Source organism: Crocodylus porosus, unplaced genomic scaffold (assembly GCF_001723895.1).
Source record: "Crocodylus porosus isolate Cpor-Errol unplaced genomic scaffold, CroPor_comp1, whole genome shotgun sequence".
Taxonomy (NCBI): Eukaryota; Metazoa; Chordata; order Crocodylia; family Crocodylidae; genus Crocodylus; species Crocodylus porosus.
In genome coordinates this window covers 25,139,774-25,163,448 of record NW_017728917.1, presented here as the reverse complement: position 1 = coordinate 25,163,448, position 23,675 = coordinate 25,139,774, and the positions used below count along the sequence as shown (strand labels likewise).

General features: G+C 47.0%; 1 protein-coding gene across 1 annotated transcript in view; it reads right to left on the bottom strand.

The window, feature by feature from the left end:
- Positions 1–23,675, bottom strand: part of FGD3 (FYVE, RhoGEF and PH domain containing 3) — a 177,106-nt gene that overhangs the window by 98,752 nt on the left and 54,679 nt on the right. The window lies entirely within an intron of this gene.

Here is a 23,675-nt window from a genome sequence, read left to right as displayed (position 1 = left end):
ATGTTTGTTTTTTTTAAATGTGATACTATTGACTAAGTTCCTGCAGGAATAAAACAATCCCATCCCATTTAACACAGTGGTGGTTGGATTTTGTTTGCTTTTATTATATTGTCAGTGATGAGATTGTAACCACATATCAAAAGAAAGCTGATACCTGGTTTGCTGTGTCTAAAGCCCTACTGATACTTATTGTTCATAACAACTGCTGAATATGAAAATTCAGACAATATAAATACACTGCAATTAATGGGTTTTCACCCACTGACAGCAGATCTGAATTTGGTCTTTACCCTTTTTTTCCAGTTTTCCTATCAACTTCAAAAGGATCAAAATGCAACATTTTAAGTATGTGCTCAAAGTGTCCTTCTTGATACTTTCCTGAACCAAGGCCATTGTTACAAGTAACTTCTAATATTAGAATTTTAAAAAAAAGGGAATTAGAAAGGGAGAAGTCTCTTTTGAGTTTATTTTGGGTGTTAAACTACATTAAGTGTGAAACCACTTTCCCGTTTCTTCTTTATTGTCTTAGCTTCCTGATTGTTTTGGTGTTTCACGCAGTTCCACCCAATTTTTTTTTAAACAGGAAGAAACATGAAAGTACATCTGGATTTGGGGAAGGTGCAATACATAAAATATTTTTTAAACTGTGTTTTAAAATGGACTGGTTTCATCTGTATCCCTTGAAGTGACAGATCATCTCAAATACTTGAGAAGGAGTGTTTAACTCAGGATTGGGCAATTACTTCAACTGGAGGGCCACTTAATGATTTTTGGGCACCTGTTGAGGGCCACATCTTTCTTTCCCTTCTGTCTTCTCTCGCTCTCTCTCCTGTCTCTCTGTCCCTCTCTTTCGCTGTCTCTGTCCAGTTCCACCCTGGAACGCACCGGACCTGTAGTTTGCTGCAGTGGGCAGGCAGCAGCATCAGCTGTGGATGCTGTTGGTATGTTCAGCAGCCCAGACACAGAACCTGCTGGTGGCACCCAGAGCTGATGCTGCCGCCCTCCAAGCACAGTGGAAGCTCCTGCCCAGAGCTCTGACTCAGAACCTACTGCGGACCCAGGCAAGAGCTGCTGCTGTGCCAGGAAGGCATTGGAGTCAGCCGCGACATGACCAGCAGGTTCCATGTGAGGTGCAGCCAGCAGGATGTGGCGCTCCGATGTGGTGGGTGTCACAGCTAATGCTGATGCCCGCTCAGCGCAGCAGGAGCTTCTGCCTAGATCCATAACTGCTGCGTCAGCAGGTTCCGGGTTGGGGCTCCAGATGGGAGCTTCCACCGCGCCGGGAGGATCTGTTGGTGGGCCAGTTCATGCTCATGGGGTGTATTTTGCCCACCCCTGGTCTAACTACACATGAAAGTAAATGTCAGTCTTATGTAATTTATTCAGGATCAGGGAAAGAGCTTCACAAATTCAGTCTACTTATGGAGAGATTCAAATCAAGATCAGAATCTAAGGACTTGTAATGACAACGCGATGGAGCAAACCCAATTAATCGAGACTGCTGGGGCATGGTAATTACTGCACTCCAAAAGACTCCAACATCACATGCATCATTTCATCCCCGTGCTAAAAAATGGCAGTGGTGGCGCTTTAGCTAAAGCTCATTCAACAAGCTTTAGTTAAAGTACCCCCGCCACCATTTTTCTGCACAGAGACACTGATGAACTTATCTGTAGTGGGGGGGTCCCTGGCACTTGGCGAAATTGATGCCTCTCCCGCCCCTCTCCCTCCCATTCCAGGGCAGTCTGTCCTCACTCACTTCCCATGCCTTGATGTAAATGGATAAAAATGTGGGAGGCTGCCCTAATTGTGGCCCTGGTGTATTGGGCCAAATACATGACTCCAAACCATCCCTACACCATGTCCCATACCTTGCAGATAGCATCCAAATTCACTATTACTCCTCCAGCCCTTTACTGGGCCACACTCTGCCTCGGGCCCAAGTAGGCCTCAGGTCCTTCTAGGTGGGCCTTGGCCCCTCACCGGACCACTCCCCCAACCCCTCACTGGACCATACTTTGACCCATCTCTGAGCCAACTCCAACCTGTCTCTGGGCCACACACTCACTCCTCCCCCTTACTGGGCCACACACTTACTCTCTGGACCTTTCACTCCTTAGGCCTGAGGTCCCTCCTGGTTGACCTTGGCCCCAAGCCTTCCTCCTCTATGGGGTGACCCACAAGGCAGGGGAGCTGAGGCTTTCCAGTGCCCCATCCTCACTTTTCAAATCTACTTTTCAGGGGATTTTTTTGAGCACAGCTATTAAAACACGTTTCCAGCTGAAATTCAAGACTTTACAAGCACTAAATTTTAATCACATAAAGTTTCATTTATCAAAAGAATGCTCCAAGTTTGGAATGCTAATTATCAAAACAAATCAATATGCAAAGTGGCTTACAAAAATATGTTAAGTCTACATGCAGAATTCCCATTGAAAGTAACTGCATAGGTATGTTAACATGTAAGGCCTTTCAGGAAGGGACTTGGTGCTCATAAATTTTTGGACAACAGTTTACAGCAGGAAACAAATGAAAAATAGCAGATCAAGGAGACAATGGATCAGCAGAGCAAAGAGAGATCTCAGTCTTCTGGTAGGTATTCAGCCCAGCCATCTGTTGATTAAGATTGCAATAAACATTCATTTCCACATGCCCACAGTCTTCTGTTAAAAAAACAAAACAAAACAAAAACTTAACAAGGTGGTATTTTTTATGGTTGGTCTTTGCTCCTAGGTGAACTTTATGGAAAGTCCCTTCAGCCATCTCTTGAAATATTCTAACTACAGATCTATGTATGCACCCAAACCCAAACAAAGCATGCAACAATGGTTCAAATGGCTGATGCTGGAAACATAACATCAACCTACTTCTCAGTGAGGACTGAGTTCTCCTGAAAACAGAGATACTGGTTCCCTCTTCTTTACCCTGGCATGTGGCCAGCTGGAGTGTACCAGACCACCCCTCTTCCACCTTCTCTTGAGGTACTGGTTGCACTTTTCTCACATCTTGTAATTTATGTACACCCTATCCATATTGCCACAAAATCCAAGGACCTTCTTGTCAGGGGTACAACTGGGACATAAGCAGCTGTTGCTTAACCCTAGAGGATCACCACTGAGGAAATCAGGAGCACACAAGGTCAGGGAAGGAAAGGGTCCCAGCTAAAGTCAGGGGATTAGGAGCAAGCAGGTAAGGAAGCCAAGATTTGTAAGTGACTGGGACGCAGGCAGTTACCTTGGGAAGAACGAAGAGCCAGTGGGCAGTCAGGAACAGGAAGAAGGGATCCAGACCACAGGCCCAGGGGGCCTGGACACAGACAGGCAGGGCAGCAACAATGCATGAAGGCAGAAGTGACTTCTGGCTGCCAGCCTGGCCATGGCACCAGCTGTTATTTTTCCACACCCCACCCCCTTCCAAATTGGCAGCCAGGGCTTCTGCCTCAGTTATCCCACCTTAGTTACACTACTGGCTCTGGAGCAGATAGTTATACCATTATGGGACCTGGTGTTCACCAAGCTAAGCTAGAAGCCAGGAACAGGGTCTCTGAGGACAGGGGTCTGGAAACACAAGGCAGAAAGATCATCTAGAAGTACAAGGGTCTGGGCTGGAGTCTAAAGCCATGAAACAAGACAGGCAGGAACCAGGAACAAGGATGAAGCCAGGAAGCCACTAAGCAGGTATCAGGGAACAGGAAACCAGGCACAAAAAGTAAGACCCGGGGAATTAGGAATAAGCAAGAAATTCAAAATCAAAAGATAGAAACCCGGAAACTAAGAACTTGGAGTCCAAAGCCTGAGGCTGGAGGCATCTATCCTGTTGAGCAGCCTGCGGGGCACTGAAAGACCTGCTACTTATAAGCAGGCTGCCATGCCCAGACAACTGACAGTAGTTTGGCTACTGGCAGCCAGGCCTACTCAGTATCCAGGCCAGCTAAGAGCCTGCTTGCTGCTCTGACTCCTGACAGCTTCAGTCAATCTCTTCCTGGCCCTGGCCAAGCTGTTCATCTACTAGACCAGGAAGGAGAGGCTGGCTACAGAGGACCTGGGTGACTGCAGACAGAGTTTCCATGCTGAGTTTCACTGGACAGTGTCCAATAGCCAGCACTCTCTGCTCAGTGTCCTCCTTTGGCAGTAACCTGGTAATCTTCACTCCCTCCTGTTTTATCATTTGAAGTACCAAGAAATCAGTTGTTGTGCACTGAGTGGCCTCTGTCTAGCCATTGAGTGGGGCTTGTAGTTCCTGGTGGGCCAAGGCCTGGAGTCACTGCACAAACAGTAAGCCTGGCTGAACAAGCCAGCCTGCAAGGCAAGCAGTACAGCTGCCTCACACCTTCAGTAAGTGCCCAACCACTTTTTTGCTCCACTAGCTAACTGTAAGAAAGACACTGGCAATTCCATCTCCTCCTGCCCCATGCCTGCACCTCTGGGGGAGCAGAGAGGAAGCATGCTCTATGCTACTTCAAGTGCAAGAGTATATAAAGGTATAATAAGGAAGTTCCTTCAGCCATTATATTCCTTGATATCACTCATGGGAACATCTAGTACAACTAGGGAACATCAAGGGTAACAGTTTATTCTTGTTGTATACTGGGACTGGCCTCAATGAACCCAGCCCAGTTACTGTACCCAAACATTTTTAATTCATAAAAATTACCATTCTGTCATAAATAGCTGAAGGAAATATTCCTCAGGTGGTATAAATTGGCATAGCTGCATGGACTTCAAGGAATCTATGTTGACTGACATAAGGTGAGAATCTGGCCCAAAGCAAGTAAAAATAGGTGCACTTAGGCTTCTGTGCAAACACCTTGTAAAGTCTTAAACCACTTCCTTTTAACAGTGACAAAACAGTAACAATGTGTTGCCTCTTTTGATCAAAAATTTGACATCTTTCATGTCACACGCATTGCTGTTGGCAATGGGCGCTAGTATACATGATGGGGGTTTAGTCCTCAGGGCTGCATTCCATGCCCCCTAAATTGAAATGGTGGATATTTAATTGAAATGGTGGATATTTAATTGAAACCCACTGTTTCAATCTATGGGTTTCCATTACTTTAATGGTGAGGGGACTGAACCTTTACTTTTTTTCCCCTCCAGCAGAGCCTGCCCACAGCCGGGGGGGCAAGCTGTCAGTGGACTGAGTAGCCCCTGAACTGTAGGAGGTCCCAGTCCTTCCCTCTGCAGTGCTGGCACCCTCTGGGGCCACTGTGGCAGGCTGCTAGTGGTCCAGGTGCTGCCCCAGCTCTTCCCCAACCCTGAGCTGGGGCATCACCTGGCCTCCTAGAAGCCCCAAGGGGCACCACCACTGCAGAGGGAAGGACCAGGGCCCCCCACAGTTCAGGAGCTGCTTGGCCTGCCAGCAGCTTGCACCCTGGCCACAGGAGAGGTAGGTAGGCTCCACAAAAAAAGGATTGGGCTCCTTGCCCCTTCTACTTTCAGCAGGCACCTGCTGATCTTTTTTTTCTGTGGAGCCTGCCCGCCTCTCCCATAGCCAAGGAGTGAGCTGACTAATAGCTGCAATACATCTGCAATGATGCAGACTCATTTAAAACCCCCAGAACTCATGCACAAGTACAATATGATGCCATTAAGCCACACAAAGTGACATTTGCATTACGTGTATGTGGTAATGTTGTCACATGTACAAAATGCCCAACAGCATTCATATCATTCACCAGCTTGCTGCACATCATACACAAACACTGATTTACACTGCATCAAAGGAACAAGAAAACAAAGCTACATAGAACTGATAACTAAATAAAAAAAGCCCAAGGAACTCTGAGACCTTTAAACATCAAGTGCAGTCTTGCCTATTATCAGAAATATAACTTGTGTGAAACCACAGAAGTGATGAGGCTCCTAATTTTTTCTTTTACTACATGTACAAACCTAGTGCTAAAGACCATTTCTGATATGCAAGACGCCTACCAATGCATTGAGAAAATGAGTTACTGACTGCTGAATTATATGCAAAATTCCTTTGGCAATAACACTTATGGGCTCTTAAGAAGGATCCAGGCAGCTGCATGAACGATGATATGCAATTGCACTCTTCAGTAACAGCAGGAACCTCCAAGAAACTGGTCCTTCCCTCTTTCTTGCTGGCCCTGAAGGGATAGTAATTTGCTGCTAGGCAAGGCTCATCCCCCTCTATGTCATCACCTGTTTCAGAGGAGAAATCAACATTCCCCTATGGCTCTGTGCAGAGCTGAATGCCCAGTTACAATCTAGCCTAGAATGTACTGGCTATAACTGTACCAGGAAAACAGAAAGCAGTATATTAAGACAAAGCTATTTGTGTCCAGTTACTACAAAAATTTTCAAATAATAAAATGTCATTTCCAGGGCCTGGTTGTTTCTTCCTGTACACTTTGGAAATAGTAAGATTATTACAGCATGACTAAGTTGTGAAATACGTAGGCAATGCCAGAAGTAAATAAAAGAGATAGCACTGGGAGACTGAAAGAGAGAAGGACCTAGGTGCTAATGCAAATCCATTCGCAAACAACAAATTAATTTGAATTTTTAAAAGGCACTTAAGAAAAGGTTGGTACAATGCTACTGTCCAAGGTTGATTATACATTGTGTTTTAGTGAGACACACTTCAAAGTAAGAGAGAGTGCACATTACCAAAGCTTGGTTTTGTAATGTGTGACCTGTGCTCATTAATCTGTTTAAATAGCTCGTGCAAACACTTATGCATACCAGTAAATTAAATCATAAAGGAGGTCTCAGTGTCTTTGACATGACTAAAACTCATACTGATACTTCATTTCATTCACAAAACTGTACAATCAGCCCAGTGGAAGCACAGAATGAACGAAGGACATTAGGTGTCAAAAATTCTCAATGATTTGAGCATAGTAAGACTGGTATTGAATGTTTCCCCAAATATTTAATTAAATTTAACTGACTGAAATAATCCAAGTTCCCAAAGATACCCCAAATTTACAACAACTTTTGGCCAAATGCCTGCTTTGACTTTTGCAGAAGAGTTTCAGGAGTCATATTTTTCATGGAATGATGCAATTTCTCAAGAACTTTTCATACCAGTTTCCTCACCTCCTGGCTAAGTTCAAAAGAAAACCTATATTTTCGTAGACATTCCTGGATGCTATTTCAGGCTTGAGATTCTTTAAGTCTATTACATATTTCTATTAGATCAAAATAAACAGAATACAAAGGGATACATTTCAGCTACTCAGCTGAGTTTGAAGCAGCTGCACGAATTTATATCAGCTATGGATCTGGCCCAAAACCTTTTTACTAGTCCAGTGACCTAATGGCAGTTCTATGCATTGAACCATGTTAAAGTCCCAGGCCTCTGTTCAAACTATGGAGGCTAGGAGTCATAGAATCATAGAAAATTAGGCCTGGAAGAAGGGGCGATGCATAGAGGGTGCACAGAGGTGCATGTGCACCTCCAGTGCACCCCTCGACTGGCTACGCTCACCACGTAGGTGATGGGCAGGGGGAGCAGGCGGGAGCACTGGTGCCTCCCTGCAAGCACCGGCAGATCGCTGCAGCTGCTCCCAGAAGCAGCTGCAGCAATTGGCCACAGCAATCAGCTGTTGCGGGATTGGTCATAGGGGTTCCTCTGGGCAGCAAGATCAGTCATGGGAGGACATCCCCTCCCTAGGCAGCAAGACTGGCAGCAAGGGGGAATCCCCCCGGTTGCAGGGGGGGCACATGTCCCCCCAGCTAAGGCAGCACCAGTCACCCATGGTTGGAAGGGACCTCAGGAGGTCATCTAGTCCAGGGGAGGGCAATTATTTCGGGCGGAGAGATGCTTATCGTGTTTTGGCAAGCCACTGAGGGCCTCATGGGTAGCCTCACCCCTTGACAGGTGCCCTACTACTGGTCGCCATCTTGAGGATGGAAGTTCCATTCCCTAACCCCTGACCTTTGGCACCAGAAGTCCCTCCCCTTTGTGCCCAGCAAGGGATTTTCCCATCTCTGAACTAGAAAAATACCAAATTATATTCTAAAAATCAAATGTACTACAATATTCATTAATTTCATTTCAAAAAATATTTTTGTCTTGATTTACATGTTTGTGTAGTACACACAGAGGTGATAGTATAATAACTTAAAATTAAGTCTTACCCTTGTATATTGTGGGTGGGAGGTTGGGTATGGGTTTGTGGGTATGTGGGGTATGGGGGAGGGTGTGTGTGGGTATGGGATTTGTGGGGGATGCACAAGTGTGGGTGGGTATGGATTTTGTGGGGAGCTTTTAGTGTGTGGGGGGAGCATGGCTGGGAAAGCTTGTGGCTTGTGTGGAGGGGGAGGATTTGCCCACAGCCTGTCCCCTCTTACGCAGCAGGCAGAGCCCCCACCAGTGTTCCTACAAGCCTGGGCGCTGTGTTCCTGCCGCTCCTGGCCCCAGGGCACTGGCATGGGCCCCATGCTCCCACTCGCTACCACTTGCCCCCACTCTGTCACTGCTGCCCTTCTCCTGCCCTGTCCCCCACTGGCCGCTCCACCACCATGTCCCAGCTGCTCCTGTGGTCCCGGCACTACAGCTGGAAACCATGTGATGTCGGAGGGTGTTGTGTGGGCAGGAGGAGGAAGCAGGTATATAGCTGTAGCAGGCAGGGGGAAGGGGCAGCTAGCAGACATGCAGAGCACAGTGACAGCCAGCTGGGAGCACGGGGCCTGTGCTGGTGCACCAGGAACAGCATTGGCAAGGCCCAAAATGGGGCAACAAAAGTGCGGGGCCCAGGCTGCCAGGGGCTCTATGGAGCTGGGCTGTGCTGCTCAACTTGGCTCCATAGAGCCCCTGGCAGCCCAGGACCCACACTTCTGCTGCCCAGCTCTGGGCCCTGGTGCACCAGCACAGGCCCTGTGCTCTCACCCGGCTGTTGTGTGCTCCATGCACCCACTCACTGCCCCTTCCCTCTGCCTGCCACAGCCATTTCCCTGCTTCCCCTCTCCCCACACACACAACCTGCCCATCGGCACCACGTGTCTCCCAGCTGCAGTGCTGGTGCTGCAGGAGCTGGCCCAGCCAGCCCTGCGGACTGGGGCAATCGCCCATGGTCCTCTCCTGCCTCCCTCTCCCACCCCTCCTTCTTATCTGTATTTCCCTTGGTGCAGGGAGGCAGGAACAGTCCCAGGCCAGAAGCCTCCAGCAGCCTCTGCTGGTTTGGGGTGGGCGGGGCTGGGCCAGACTTGCTGCCGCTGCTGTTTAGTTCTGCCACCAGTTCCCCCGGGTCCTACTGCCTATGGCTCCTGCCATCTTTGACAGGCAACCAGGGGCAGATAAATATTAATTTTCTAAATTTTTTAGGGGCTCCGAAGCCCAGATGAAATAGCTGGGCAGGCCAGATCTGGCCCACAGGTCATATTTTGCCTGCCCCGATCTAGTCCAACTCCCTGCTCAAAGCAGGACTGTCCCTAACTAGATCATTCAGGCCAAAGCTCTGTCTAGCCAGGTCTTAAAAACCTCCAAGGATGGAGATTCCACAACCTCTCTGGGAAACCTGTTCCAGTGTTTTACTACCCTCGTAATGAGAAAATTCATCCTAATATCTGTCCTATCCCTTGCTGCAACTTGAGACCATTGGTCCTTGTTTTGTCATCTGCCACCACTGAGAACACTATAGCTCCATTCCCTTTTGAAGAACCCTTCAACTAGCTGCTATTAGATCCCCTCTCGATCTCCTCTTCTCTAGACTAAATAAGCCCAGTTTCCACAGCCTTTCCTCAGAAGTCATATGTCCCAGCCCCATAACCATTGTGTTGCTCTCCGCTGGACTCTCTCCAACTTGTCACATCCTTTCTGTAGTGGGGGGCCCAAAACTGGACACAGTACTCCAGATCCAGCTTCACCGGTGCTGAATAGACAGGAATAATCATTTCCCTGGACCTACTGGCAACACACCTACCAATGATCCCAGTATGTCGTTAGCCTTCTTGGCAACAAGAGCACACTGCTGGCTCATATTCAGCTTATTGTCTACTGTAATCCTTAGGTCTTTTGCAGAGTTTCTGCCCAGCCAGTCAGTCCCCAGCCTGGACCGGTGCATGGGATTGTTCCGTCCTAAGTGCAGGACTCTGCACTTGTCCATGTTGAATCTCATGAGATTTCTTTTGGACCAATCTTCCAATTTGTCTAAGACACTCTGAATCCTAGCCTTACCCTCCAGCATATTTACTACTCCCCCCAGCTTCATGTCATCTGCAAACTTGCTGAGGGTGCACTGTGTGCCATCTTCCAAGTCGCTGATGAAGACAGTGAACAAAACTGGCACCAGGACTGACCCCTGGGGCACTCTACTTGATAGCAACTACCAGCTAGACCTTGAGCCATTGATTTTTACCCTCTGAGCCCAATGCTCCAGCCAGCTCTTTATCCACCTTATGGTCCATTCATCCAGCCTATACTTTCTTAGCTTGACTGTGAGAATGCCATAGGAGACAGTATTAAAACCCCTACTAAAATCAAGGTATACCACATCCACGGGTCTCTCTGAGCCCGTCACCTCATCATATAAGGCAATCAGGTTGGTCAGGCAGGACTTGCCCTTGGTGAATCCATGCTGACTGTTCCTAATCATCTTCTTCTCCAAGTACCTAGAAATGGATTACTTGAGGATCTGCCCCATGATTTTTCCAGGGACTGAGATGAGGCTGACAAGTCTGTAGTTCCCCGGATCCTCCTCCTTCCCTTTCTTAAATATGGGCACTATGCATGCCCTTTCCCAATCATCCAGGACCTCTCCTGATTGCCATGAGTTTCAAAGATGATGACCAGGGGCTCTGCAATCACATCAGCCAACTCCCTCAGCATCCTTGGGTGCATCACATCTGGTCCCACAGACCTGTATATGTCCACCTTTTCTATATAGTTCCTAACCTGTTCTTTTGCCACCTTTGGATGCTCCTCTCCTCCCCAAGCTGTGCTGCCCACTGCAGTAGTCTGGGAGCTGACCTTGTCAGTGAAGACTGAGGTGAAATAGGCATCGAGTGCTTCAGCCTTTCCTGCATCCTCTGTCACAAGCTTGCCTCCCCCATTCAATAATGGACACACATTTTCTCCCTGATCTTCCTCTTGCTACCAACATACTTATAGAAACCCTTCTTGTTACCCTTCACCTCCCCTGCTAGCTGCAACTCCAATTGTGCTTTGGCCTTCATCGCTGGATGCTCAAGCAATACTTTTATATTCTTCTTTAGTTATTTGTCCAAGTTTCCATTTTTAATATGCTGCCTTTTTGTGATGTACTTTACTGAAGACTTCCCTGCCAAACCAAGCTGGTCTTCAGCCATACTTGCTACTCTTCCTGAGCATTGGGATGGTTTGTTCCTGCAATCTCAGTAAGGCTTCTTTCAAGTACAGCCAGCTCTCCTGGACTCCTGTCCCCCTCAGACTGGTTTCCCAAGGCATCCTGCCCATGAGCCCCCTGAGCGAGTCAAAGTCTGCTTTTCTGGAGTCCAGGGTCCTTACTCTGCTGCTCTCCATCCTTCCTTTCTTCAGGATCCTGAACTCAATCATCTCGTGGTTACTGCTGACCAAGTTGCCATCCACTACTACATTCCCCACCAATTCTTCCCCATTTGTGAGCAGCAGGTCAAGAAGAGCATGGCCCCTAATTGGCCACTCCAGCACTTGTACCAAGAAGTTGTTCCCAACACTTTCCAAAGCTTTGAGGATTGCCAGGAACTGCTGTATTGCCCTCCCAGCAGATGTCCGAGTAACTGAAGTCCCCCATGAGAACCAGGGCCTGTGATCAGGAAACTTCTGCTAGATGTTTGAAGAAAACCTCATCCATTACTTCTTCCGGGTCTGGTAGTCTAGAGCAGACCCCCACAATGATATCACCCTTGTTGCTCTCCCCTCTGACTCTAACCCAGAGACTTTCTACAGATCTATCTCCAGCTTCATACTGGAGCTCTGAGCAATCACATGGATCTTTTACATAAGTGCAACTCCTCTTCTTCCTCTCCCCTGCCAGTCCTTCCTGAACAGTTTGTACCCATCCGTGACAGTACTTCAGTCATGCTAGCTCCCACCAGGTCTCTGTTATTCCAATCATGTCATAGTGCCATGACTGTAAGAGGACTTCCACTTCTTCCTGCTCCTTTCCCAGGTTCTGTTCATTTATGTACAGGCACCTGAGGAAACTAGTTGATTGCCCTGATTTCTCAGGAAGTATGAGAGCACCTTCTTTATTGTCCCCTCCTGCTTGCTCTTCCTCCAGATCCCCCACTTCCCCACTTACTTAGGACTTTGGTCTCCACCCCTCAGCAGACCTAGTTTAAAGCCTTCTGCACTGGGTTAGTGAGACTGTTTGCAAAGACACTCTTCTCTCTCTTTGTTAGGGGGATTCCATCTCTTCCCAGCAATCCTTCTTCTTGGAGAAATATCCCATGGTTTAAGAAGCCAAAGCCCTACTGGCAACACCACCTGTGCAGCCAGGTATTGATCTGCAGGTTCAGTTCCCCGGAGCCAGAGGAGAAGCAGTGGCTCCTCCCTGAGGTGAGGGGCTGGCGCAGGCTCTGCTAGCCCCAGGAAACTGCTCCGGGGGCTCCGCCAGCTCCAGGGAACAGTTCTGCTCCCCTGCATCGCCTCGGGGAGTGAGGAAGCACGTGACATCAGGGCTGGGGAGTGGAGCAGTTTCCCAGAACCTGCGCCATGCTTCAGCCCCCAGGCCCCAGTGAAGCCTCACTCGGGACAGGCAGGCAGGCTCCAGCCCTCCAGGCCCAGGCTCCAGCTCCCCAGCCTCCTGCCCCCGCTGCCTGCCCCGGGTGAAGAGTGAGGAGCTTACCTTCGGTAAGTGTCCCATGCCGCACCAAAAGGGGGAGGTGGGACCGAAGCGGCATGCTCATGGACTGAAGTGGTGCTTATGGACCGCTACTCCTTAGAGGGAACATTGGTCAGAGGGCCAGATGAGCCTCAGTAACCCCCGTGACATCTCAGATCTGGGCTCCGGGCAAGCAGCAGACCTCCTGAGACAACAGGTCAGGTCAGCAGACGGCTCCCTCCATCTGCCACAGAAGTGAGTGTCCAACCACCACCACCCATCGCTTCTTTTTGGTGGTGGTTGTCTCGATCCTTCCCACCTTGCTGAGGCCTGGCCTGTCCTCCTCCACCAATGGAAAGTGCTCCTCCCTCTCTGCTGCTAGCACCGAATATCTATTCTCCAGATGACTGTTGCAGGTGGAGGTGAAGATCTCTGCTTGCTCCCAGAAGTCACAAGCCTCCAGCTTTCACCCTCCTGGGAGTCCATGTACTCTATCTTCTCTAGCACTGCCTCTGGCATTTCTTCCCCCACAGTCCTGGAGGTCTCCTGCAGAATCGGATCAATGAACTCCTCCTGGCAGAGGACGTTTTAGAGCCTTGCCACCTCCTCCTGTACTTCCTTGCCTGTTCTCTGGGAGACACCACCAGGAGGCACCACTCACATTGCAGGCACCCTCTGACCTGGCCATCACTGGAAGAAACCTGCTAGATGCAGTCTCCACAGTGCCAAACCTGGACCTGGATGGAAGTGTTGATGGTGAGTGGTTCTGCTTGGACAGAAACCTCACAGATGTAAGCAGAGGCAGTGGCAGTGGCTCTGGTATTACGATGTCTTCCAGCCATTTCCCTGGGTCTCTTAATCTGCCTTCTCTCTCTTACTGCTCTTCTTCCAAGCACACCTTCCCTACAGAACTCACCTGAAAGCTGGCCTGTTTACTGCTCATTGACACCAAAGTGTTCCTTTTTTCCTGTTTTATCATGCCAAGCTGAAAAGCACTCCCCTCAAAAGGTGGGGGGGGGGGGAGTGGCCCACAAACTGCTTACCTTGTTTGCAGGCCCTGTTCGCAGGCTCCCTGGTTAGAGTCCCTCTAACACAGGGAGTCCTCTTAGGTTAATATCCTAAGCATCTAAGGGGAGTCTCTGATGCACAACAGGGAACTGTCAGGAATATTACATTCTAAGGTCCTTCCCAGGTTCTGATTTGGCATACCCACACTTGAAGATTCAAAAGCCCATGCTCATCCCAAAAAAGGGCTCACTCTTGTATACACAAGGCACTAGACCAGTGGTGCCCAACCTTTTTGCCCTGTGGGCTGAATGGGCAGTCCAGTGGAAGAGCCCCATCCTGCTGCAAGGGAGTGCACAGCACAACCCTTATCTGTCCTCCAGGGGACAGGGGGCAGGGAGCAGCTCTGTCCCTATTTGGAAGTGTGGGGCAGGGCATGGAGGGACAGGGTGGAGTGACCCCGATCTTGACACAGGGAGGTGGGCAGGAGGGCAGCTGGGTCCCAATCCAGATATGCTGGGGTGGGGGAAGGTAGGGCAGAGCAATCCTGATCTGGACACAGTGAGGGAGAAGCAGCCCAGCTCTGAGATGGACACATGGAACTGGATGGGATGGAGTGCCTCGGATTCAGACGCTTGAAGGGAGGGAGTGGAGCAAAGCAGCCCTAATCCAGACCTGCTGGGGGAGAGAAGGTTAGGGAGCAGCCCTGAACTGGATGCAATGAGGGGGGTGGAGTGGGCCCCTATCTGGATACATAGAACTTCTGCGCCCCCCAGCTGCCAATTTTTTCCAACTCATTGGGAACACCGCGCGACAGATGTCATGGCTCCATGGGCTGGATTTAGCCCATGGGCCAGAGGTTGAGCACCCCTGCACTAGACACATGGACAATTTGGGCAGCCAGATGACAGAGCTGCTTGTTCAGATATGGACATGGAACTCTTTGCTAAGTGCATACAGCTGAACACAAAAGTAGGTGCAAAAATAAATAAATTCAGAGGACAGAAAATATTACCCCTACTATACTGACAGTGGCTGCTCTTAAGATTTTTCATTCAATCCCTTTTACTAGAAGAAGGGTGTTTCTGGATACCTAGATGTCTACTGAACTCAAGGCAGCTGCTGACCAATTTTGTGGGCAGATCATGGACCTGGCAGCTATTTTCATGGGCCAAATGTGGCAGGCCCCCCAATGCCTGTGATTGGCCAAGGGACCTGGTAGTCCAGCCCCTCACTGCTGATGGGCTGCAAGGGCTGTCTGTCATGCAGCCCTGGCTCCCCCCCCACTGATTAGTAGAGCAGGCCATGGTCTTAGGGCAAACAGCCCTTGCAGCCACCTTGCGGCAACCACCTTGCTATGCCGGCAGCCCCTCTTCCCCCAGTGGGCTGCACGGCCAGCCAGCAGCATCCACAAGGACCCAGAGGGTGCCAGCATTTTATTTTTTGGTAAGTTTTTTTTTTTTCCAGGGAACCTGAGCTTCCGCAGAGCCCATGATTTTTCACGGAGCCTGCCCAAAATCATGGTTTCTGTGACAACTGCAAAATTGAGATTTTGGCAGGTCCCCAAATATAACATTCTTCTGCATGTTAAGGTGCCTGGTGCTGCCACACAGTTGTACTCTATGGTCTGAAGAGGTTCCCTTCACAGTTCCCCACACTTGTTCCTGCCTACAACTGCATGCGCAAGTAGTACAACCACAGCAGCTGAGCCTACTATGCACCTGCTGGAAAGATGGCGGGGTGGGGGGAGGGATTTTCTACCCCAGTAAATAAAAAAACACAAAAGTCATGCCTAGTGGAGAAAACTGTTCTCAACAAGCTTTTAAGGAGCACTCTCTCCTCCACTGAAGCTTTTCTTCAGTGGTTTCTATGTTTATTACCACAGTAGCCTGAAATAGCTATTCTAGCATTGCTAGTTTAAAATCCCAGTGGCCAAATTCTCTGCCAAATCACATCTTGTAAAATTTCAGTTCAGTCAATGGATGGGTCTGAAGTTAGTGACTGGGTCAGTGATCGGAAAGCACACAAGAGGAAGCTGCTCAATTTTTTCACCTTTGTGTTTAAAAAAAAAGCATAAAAACATCTAAAGATTTACTTTATTGTAGCTTTTCCATTCTGAGCCTCACTTTGTAATAAAATGCAGTACGTGCCCTGTTTCCCAAGTACAAATTGTGTGTCAAAGTGTAAAATGTTCCAATCAGCAAACTAAGCAAGATAATTTTATTATGTCTCAGCTCTGCTTTTCATGTTCTGTCTTACATGAGAAATGGATACACCTTGTAGAATGCCTGCATTGCATGCTTTCTTAGAGGAAAACTTAAACCACTGACCACTGAAAACGTAAGGTAGATCTAATCTAAACATTTCAAAAAAGTATGAACCTAGTAATATTCTAAGTCTTTTTAAAGTGCTGGTAAGCAAAAAATCTTGCAGCTGCTCTTGGCAGCATTTTTGTGGCTAACATGAAAGCAGAGAAGTACAGTATAGGGTACTTCAGTATGTCCAACTCTCTGGATGCACACTTACAACTGGCTATTCTAAAGAGCCATTAAGTTACTTTGGAGTACAGGATGCCTGCTGTGAAGCTGAGTGTTTTTAAAGACTGGACTCCAGATGTTGCATGCATGATAACGTCTATAAGTCCCAACAGATTTTTATTGTTACAAAATGTTAATGATCATGCATTTTCAACTAAAATGTCATTTGACGTGTTCTGTAACAGCACTGTCCAGCATGTATCATATAGCTGAAGAGCTAATTATTAGCCCTGTACTGAGACGCACAAGACATTTTTACAGTCCTAAATCACAGTTTTCACTTATGCCACGTCCCCATAAGCTTCGAGGCCTTCGGGACAAGAAGCTAGTGTTGTGCTAGTGTTACCCTCAAGCACAATACCTCTCTGTGCCCAGACCTAGACAGTACAACCCCTAGCAGGACAGAAACAGCTGGAGGTGAAAGGAAGGAGATGACCTGGGCACACGAAAGATGAGCCACTTCAAAATATCCACCAGCAAAAATATTTTCAGAGGGACCCCATCACACACTATGGGTGACACCTGTGGGTACCCACCTCCTTCCCATGGCTCAATCTACCTGCAGAAAGAAAGTCATATGTGCTCTGCCAGCAGGGGATCAAGCTAATTGAGTAGTGTTAGAGCAAACACCAGTGCTGTACGTAATCACTCTAAGTACATAGCATGTGGCAGCACAGGCATTTGGAAATCTTGGTGTCACAAGGGTTACAGAGCCAAGCACAGTGCACTTTAATTAAATTAATCCTGCAGCTGAATTAAGGATATCAGATCTCGTAAAACATATCATCATTCAATTTCAGAACATACTACAAATCAATCTTTCACTATCTTCAAAGTTTCCAGAGACTTGCAGTTCTCCAAATATAACATTTTTCCTGGTTTTTTCCCCATTCCATGTACACCAGTTTTCCCTGTCCCTCTCCTTTTTTCTCTACCCACACAGATGTATAGATCTCTCCTCCACATACTGCCTTTGCCATCTGGTACGCTCTTATCCCCTGGCTTCTGTTGCCTAATTGACTCCAGGACTGTTTTCAAATGTCATTTAAAGACTCATCTCTTCTTCCTAACCCATGACCCTTAACCCTAATACCACAATCAAATTCAACTTCCTATGTATCTCTTTGTCCAAACATCAGTACTCCTTTTACCCCTGCTTTAAACAGAGCTGCAGGTGGTGCCAGTATGTGAAAGTCTGTAGAATCAAACCACATGTCAAGCAGCATGGAAATACTGTGCGAGTCTCCCATACAACACTGAAACAAATTAAATTAGTAACAAATATTGTTAATACTGCATCTTTTCTTATGCTACTGAAGATTTACGGAGTAATACCCCTGTTATTCCTGTGTCACGGGCTAATAGAGATAAGATAGCATTTTGTTTAGAAACAAGCAAAAACCCAGTGCTCACTACATTTACAGTTTTATGTCCAAAGAGATAAATATCACTTACTTGTGCTTTGGCTGATAGACCCACATTTTTCTTATTTGATCAAGCTGCAAGACATCCAAAATAAAAATGCAAGTCCCTGCTACGACTCGCACAGCATCAGTTCTAAAATGACAGTACATTTACATTTCTGGTTTATTACGTGCCAACCTTCACACTCACAGGAACTGAAGGGTTTTTTCTCTCTTTTTTTTTTTTTAAACATGCAGTGTGGTTGTTACAGCAGAAGTTGATAAAACTTTGCAAACCTCATCTCTAAAGAACTCTGCTAAATAGATGTTAACGGATGCTGCTTCGAGATGGCAAAACTGTTCTTTGTTTTTATAAAATCAAGTTTAATCAGTGTCTTCTGAGACATGCTAAGTAGGATACAGATGTTCTGCAGGGCAATTACTGCTAATTTCAAAAACAGCAAAGATAAACTCAGATGATAACACAGATTGTGAAAGATTTCTGTTTAGATCAGTTCCATATTATTGAACAAACAAAGAACTTTTTGTGCAGTGATGCACAGCAGCCATTTTGCTGCCAGCAGCAGGGGTACAGGAAAGAAAATTGACAGTTCCAATTCTGGCCACCTTGAAGCTTCGCAGGGCCACCACACTCAACATCCCCTCAACAACAGGAGCAGCACTGGCTCATCCTCTACACATTAACGAGCTTACACTGCACTGTTCAGAGTTTCTTGTACAGATCACTTTGAATCTCACCAAAAGGTTGAGTGAGGTCACTGCTGGCAGAACTCCCTAAAGTCAGAAAGTAAAATTAATGCTACTGTGAAAAAGCAGCTTGTATGGAAACGACCATATTTACTCATCTACCCTCCCTCAAACCAGGTATCCTAAATGGTGGTGCATGCTTTAAGTGAGGAAGTTGATTTTCATGCTGGAATTAGGGCATGGCAACACCAGAATGGCTGACGACAGCACTGCTCCATTCCTGACCAAGGGCAGGAGGGGTGCAGTCCACTCCTCAGTCTCACTCGCCCTTCCTTGAAGCTCCACAGCTAAGATTTAACCCTGTCATGGCCACTGCTCAGTCAAGACCAGCTGCATCTCCTGCGTGCAGCCAGGATTCAGCCTGGCTGAGCCTATGCTGCAGCAGGGAAAATCTTTTTCTCTTTATTTTGCCTTCCCAAAAAGGGTGTGCAGCTTATCTGAAAGGTATGCAAGAGAAGATGAAGAGCACTGACAGACCACAGATACTTGGAATACTTCCATTAAAATGAAACGTCTTTAAAAAAAGAAAAAAAAAAAAGAAAATGATTTTCACAGACATTCCCCATCCTCTTTTTTTTCTAACCTGTTCTCAAAAATTAGAGTCATGGATTAGGAACTGGTGAAAGAATAACAAAAGAATACATAAATGAATGACAATCAGGTTAAGAAGGGGAGTGTTGGTTCCCCAACTTCCCAGCAAAGGGCTATTATTCAAGGTTTTGTTATTGATCTGGAAGAGCTGGACACTTCAGCACCCAAATTTATTTAGACCCATAACCTCCTAGGGGGACTGTGAGTAACTTGTTAAGTTCATTGGTATTGTGGAAGAATACAGCCACAGCAAACATGAGACAGCCCTGACAAGAAAAGAAAGCTGGCATCAAGCTAAACTAAGCCAAAGATGGAAAAGACCTAATAATGTATCAAGGAGGCCACCCTGCAGGGCAGGAAAGTTTCTAAGCAAATGTATGTACACTAGCCAATTGCCCATCAAGAATGATGTGTGAGAGGGAAGCGGGTGCGGATGGAGCCCTATGCCCCCTCCCCCACCGTCCAGACCCACTCCCCCCTTCCCTCCTGCTGTTTGGGGTCCAGGCCCATTCCCCCCCTCCCCACTGCAGTGGTGGGGAGGGGGAGCAGGCCCAGGCCCAATGCGGGGGAGGACTGAAACCAAGGGTGGGGAGAAGCTGGCCTGCCGTGGCAGGGAGAGGAGCGGTGGGTCCGGACTGACCCGGTGGCGGTGCCGGGGGGACGGGAAGATGGGCTCAGGGCCGATGCGGGGAAGGGGGGATAGGGGAGGAGTGGGCCTGGGCCCGAGGTGGGGAGGAGGCCCAGTCCTCCCCTCCCCCAGCCACTACTGCTTCAGGCCAGGGACGCTGCTCTGCCTCCACCGCCATCTTGGGTCCACTCCCCCACCCCATGTTGGGCCCACTCCTCCCCTCATGTCAGGTCTGGGGCCACCCCTCCTCTTTCCCCAGCACCACCATCACAGCCCACCTGCTCCTTCCACTCCCGTGTTGGCCCCACTCCTCCCTCCAACACTGCCCGGTTGGCCCTGTAGGCAGCAATGAGAGAAGAGGGGAGGAATGGGCTGAGGCCAGCGCCAGTGGCCTTGCCCCCCTGCAGTGTCCCAACCCCACTCCCCTCCCCCATGCCGCTGCTGCCATCACCACCAGTGAGGCCAGTTCTGGTGGTCTCGCCCCTCCGCTCCATCCCGTGTCCCCATCATCATGGCAGCACATTGCCATCTGTCCCAACGCTTCTTTGCACTCTGACTGGCTCTTTGTCAGCCAATCAGAGTGCAAATAAAGCATTATGGACAGACAGACAGACACATTAAGGCTTTTATAATATTAGAATTTTTGTTTTCTCCAACCTAGTGTCCAATGTCTTATGTGATGGGGCTGCCACAGTTCCTTTGGAAGACACTTGCACTGCATGTTAGAAGAAGGTCTTTTTCTCTGATAAAAAGGATAAAAAGGAAAGAAACTTTGTTACTGAGAAAAGAAAATTATTCTGATAAAAATGCCCTCAGTAAAATTAAAGGTTAAGGCAGGAAGCTATTGTAGCAGAAGAGAGCAAAGGCTAGATTCATGATACAAAGGGAGATTAGAAGGAAGCTTGAGGCGTGTTAAGGATTCTGCAGCTCTATATACAGAGATATAACAGGGAGTTAACCCTACACAGAAAAAAGAAAAGAAAAAAAAGAGCCTCACATAAAGAAGGAAACAGAGCTAAAAAGAGGAGAATATTAGAGTAGTTTCCAGTGAAAACATAAACCTATTAAATACAAAAACCCAGAAATATATTCACTGGTTTTCTTTGATAAAGATGAAACATCATCCAGGTTCTCTGTGGAAATATGTGACGAAAACAGAAAAAAAAATCACTTCAATGACATACTAAGCCGATTCCTCTCTTTAGTGAAGTATAAAAAGTCAAGAAATGAGTTTGCCATGTTCCAGAGGGCCAACATTTCTGCAGCCACAACCATGATGCCCCACCTCTATTTCTCCAAAGAAAGGTAAGCTAATTTCCTCAAAACTCACTCCATATGCCACAGAAAGACATCCCTACACGGCCCAACCTGGCAATTGCTTCAACCTTGTATGCAAGGAAAAATCACCAAAACTAAGCAACTAATAACCAAATTTCAAACAATGGGTTTCTATGAATTTCAAAGTTAATTATCCATTTTCTATTAACTTAGATCCTGTTTCACCTCACAAAGAAGGAACAATCCAAATGTAATAAGCTCACAAGTATATTTAAGCTAAATTAAGCCATTTTTGTCCTTAAATGTTGTATTCAAATATCAGAATCTTTATCTTTATTTTATTTCTATATCTCTACCACAGTAACCTGCAAGTACTGGATCTATAATCAGTGACATCAGAGTGATGGCAAAATTAAATTTTGTGTGCTGCAAGAGCTACATTTTCCACCCGTTAGTATGGAACTGTTGAGCAACACATTATTACGTAAGTAATCTATATGAATATTAAATCTCACTTCACATTATTACACTTTGCAACCAGAAAACTTTCTTTGCTCAAAGCTACATATGCTTAAATTCTTTATTTTCCTCTCATAGCTTATTCTGTCTTGCATAGCTATGATTAATTCAGCAATTCTTCTGTGGACTTCCATAATGTAGAAATACCTTCCCACACATTTTACCAAACTGTTGCATTATTAAGTACCAATAAATAAAGTACCATATTTACTTGAATCCAAGACAAGGTTTCTTCCTCCATTCAATATGTGCAAAGCTGGGGGGAGATACCTGGTGCCAGAGTCTGCAGGGGTGGCAGAGACATGGGGGACAGGCAGCAGGGGGACCAGGCAGCTGGTGGCAGGCTGCTTGCCCCCCCCACACTACCTGCCCACCCTGTGCTACTTTCTGCACTGTACCAGTGGGGGGGAGGAGCAAATTTTAGACAACCCTCCAATACTTATATAAATTATACACAAATATCAATTATCCATGTATAGCATCTAATTATTGGAGGGTCCTCTAAAATTCAGTTATCTTGGATTCAGGTAAATATGGTATTTAATTCCTCACTGTGGTGCTGGAAACAGACCAGAGGATATAACTAACCAACTACTAGACACTTTTCATCTAATAAAATTTTTAAGTTTCTCAAAACTTACACTCAGCCCATTTTTAGAGATATCAATCCAAATATCTGAAGTAAATATAGTAGGGTAACTGCAGATTCATTCCCTAGAACTGGAAATCAATAGTTATTTTAAGTTTACTAAAGGCAAAAGAAGGAAGTAGCTAGACCAAGAAAAATTCAATAAAAAATTCTAGTGAAACAATTTGCTTGACTTTTTCCCTAGAAAGGATAATTACGTTTCTCTAGACCCAAATAATATGCATAACAACATTCCATGACTTCAAGATAACAGATAGAGGAGAAAACACAAATATTTCCTCATGTACTAAGTAAAATAGGACAAACAATCCCAAGACTGCAAGATAAAGTGGTGGGGAAGGGAGCAGAAGAATGGTTAGGGAGGAAGCCTGGGATAGTTGTCAGCTACACTGACATCACATGTGGCGGAAAGCCATGACTCTAGTTTCCACACGGTAGCATCCTGTGTGCTAAGTATACCATCGCTAGAATCCTCTGCAACAGTACTAGAACGTTAACTTTTTCCAGACCCTGAAAAAGATCATTACCTTTATTGACAGTAATAGTAGTGATAGATTCTTCATAGATTCATAAACTTATCCAGCCTTATATAGGCTTCAAACTAATTTTCTCAGAAGGTAACTGTTACAGGTTCTTTCTGTTCCCTTGCCATTAAAGCCATCTTACCAGCATAGACCCCAGAAATGGAAACCAAAACATCCAAAGACATCTGTCTGCCAATGCTAGGTGCCACAGGGTTGCTTTTGATTGACAACCATATCACCTGCGATTCTGTCAGGGAAGGACAGCATATGAAACTACTAGTATGCTTGTTTCACATAGGAAAATTTCTGGGGCTTGTTTTTAAATTAAAAATACAATTTATTCTTACCTTCGTGCAATTTAGTCTTACCTTCTCAGATCTCTCTTTCAGTACCCTTCAATGTATAACCTTGGGATAAGGAGGTGTACACCCGGTGGAAGGGGGGTGCTATCTCCAAAGAGTAGTATACCTCCTCTGCTCGGGCCTGTAGGGGGGCTGTCAGGAAAGCTAAGGAGGACATAGAGCTAGGACTAGCGTCCAAAGTCAAAGATAATAAAAAGTCCTTTTTCAAATATATAGGGAGGATGAAGAAAGCACTGGGAAATGTGGGGCCCCTGCAAGATTCTCTGGGCAATTTGGTGGTTGCGCCAGAGGAGAAAGCAGACCTCTTTAACCAATTCTTCACCTCCGTTTTCTTGTGCAGGGACCGTGATGCAAGACGGACTCGGGGGGAACACCTCCAGACCTCAGGCTGGGGAGGACCGGGTGAGAGAGCTTCTGGAGGGGCTGGATGTGTTCAAATCAGCGGGTCCAGATGCTCTCCACCCCAGGGTGTTGAGGGAGCTAGCTGGGGTTATTGCGGGGCCCTTGGCATGGCTTTACGAGTGCTCGTGGTGCTCGGGCCAGGTGCCAGGTGATTGGAAGATAACCAACGTGGCCCCCATCTTTAAAAAAGGGAGGAGGGAGGACCCGGGCAACTATAGGCCCATCAGTCTTACCTCAATCCTAGGGAAACTCTTT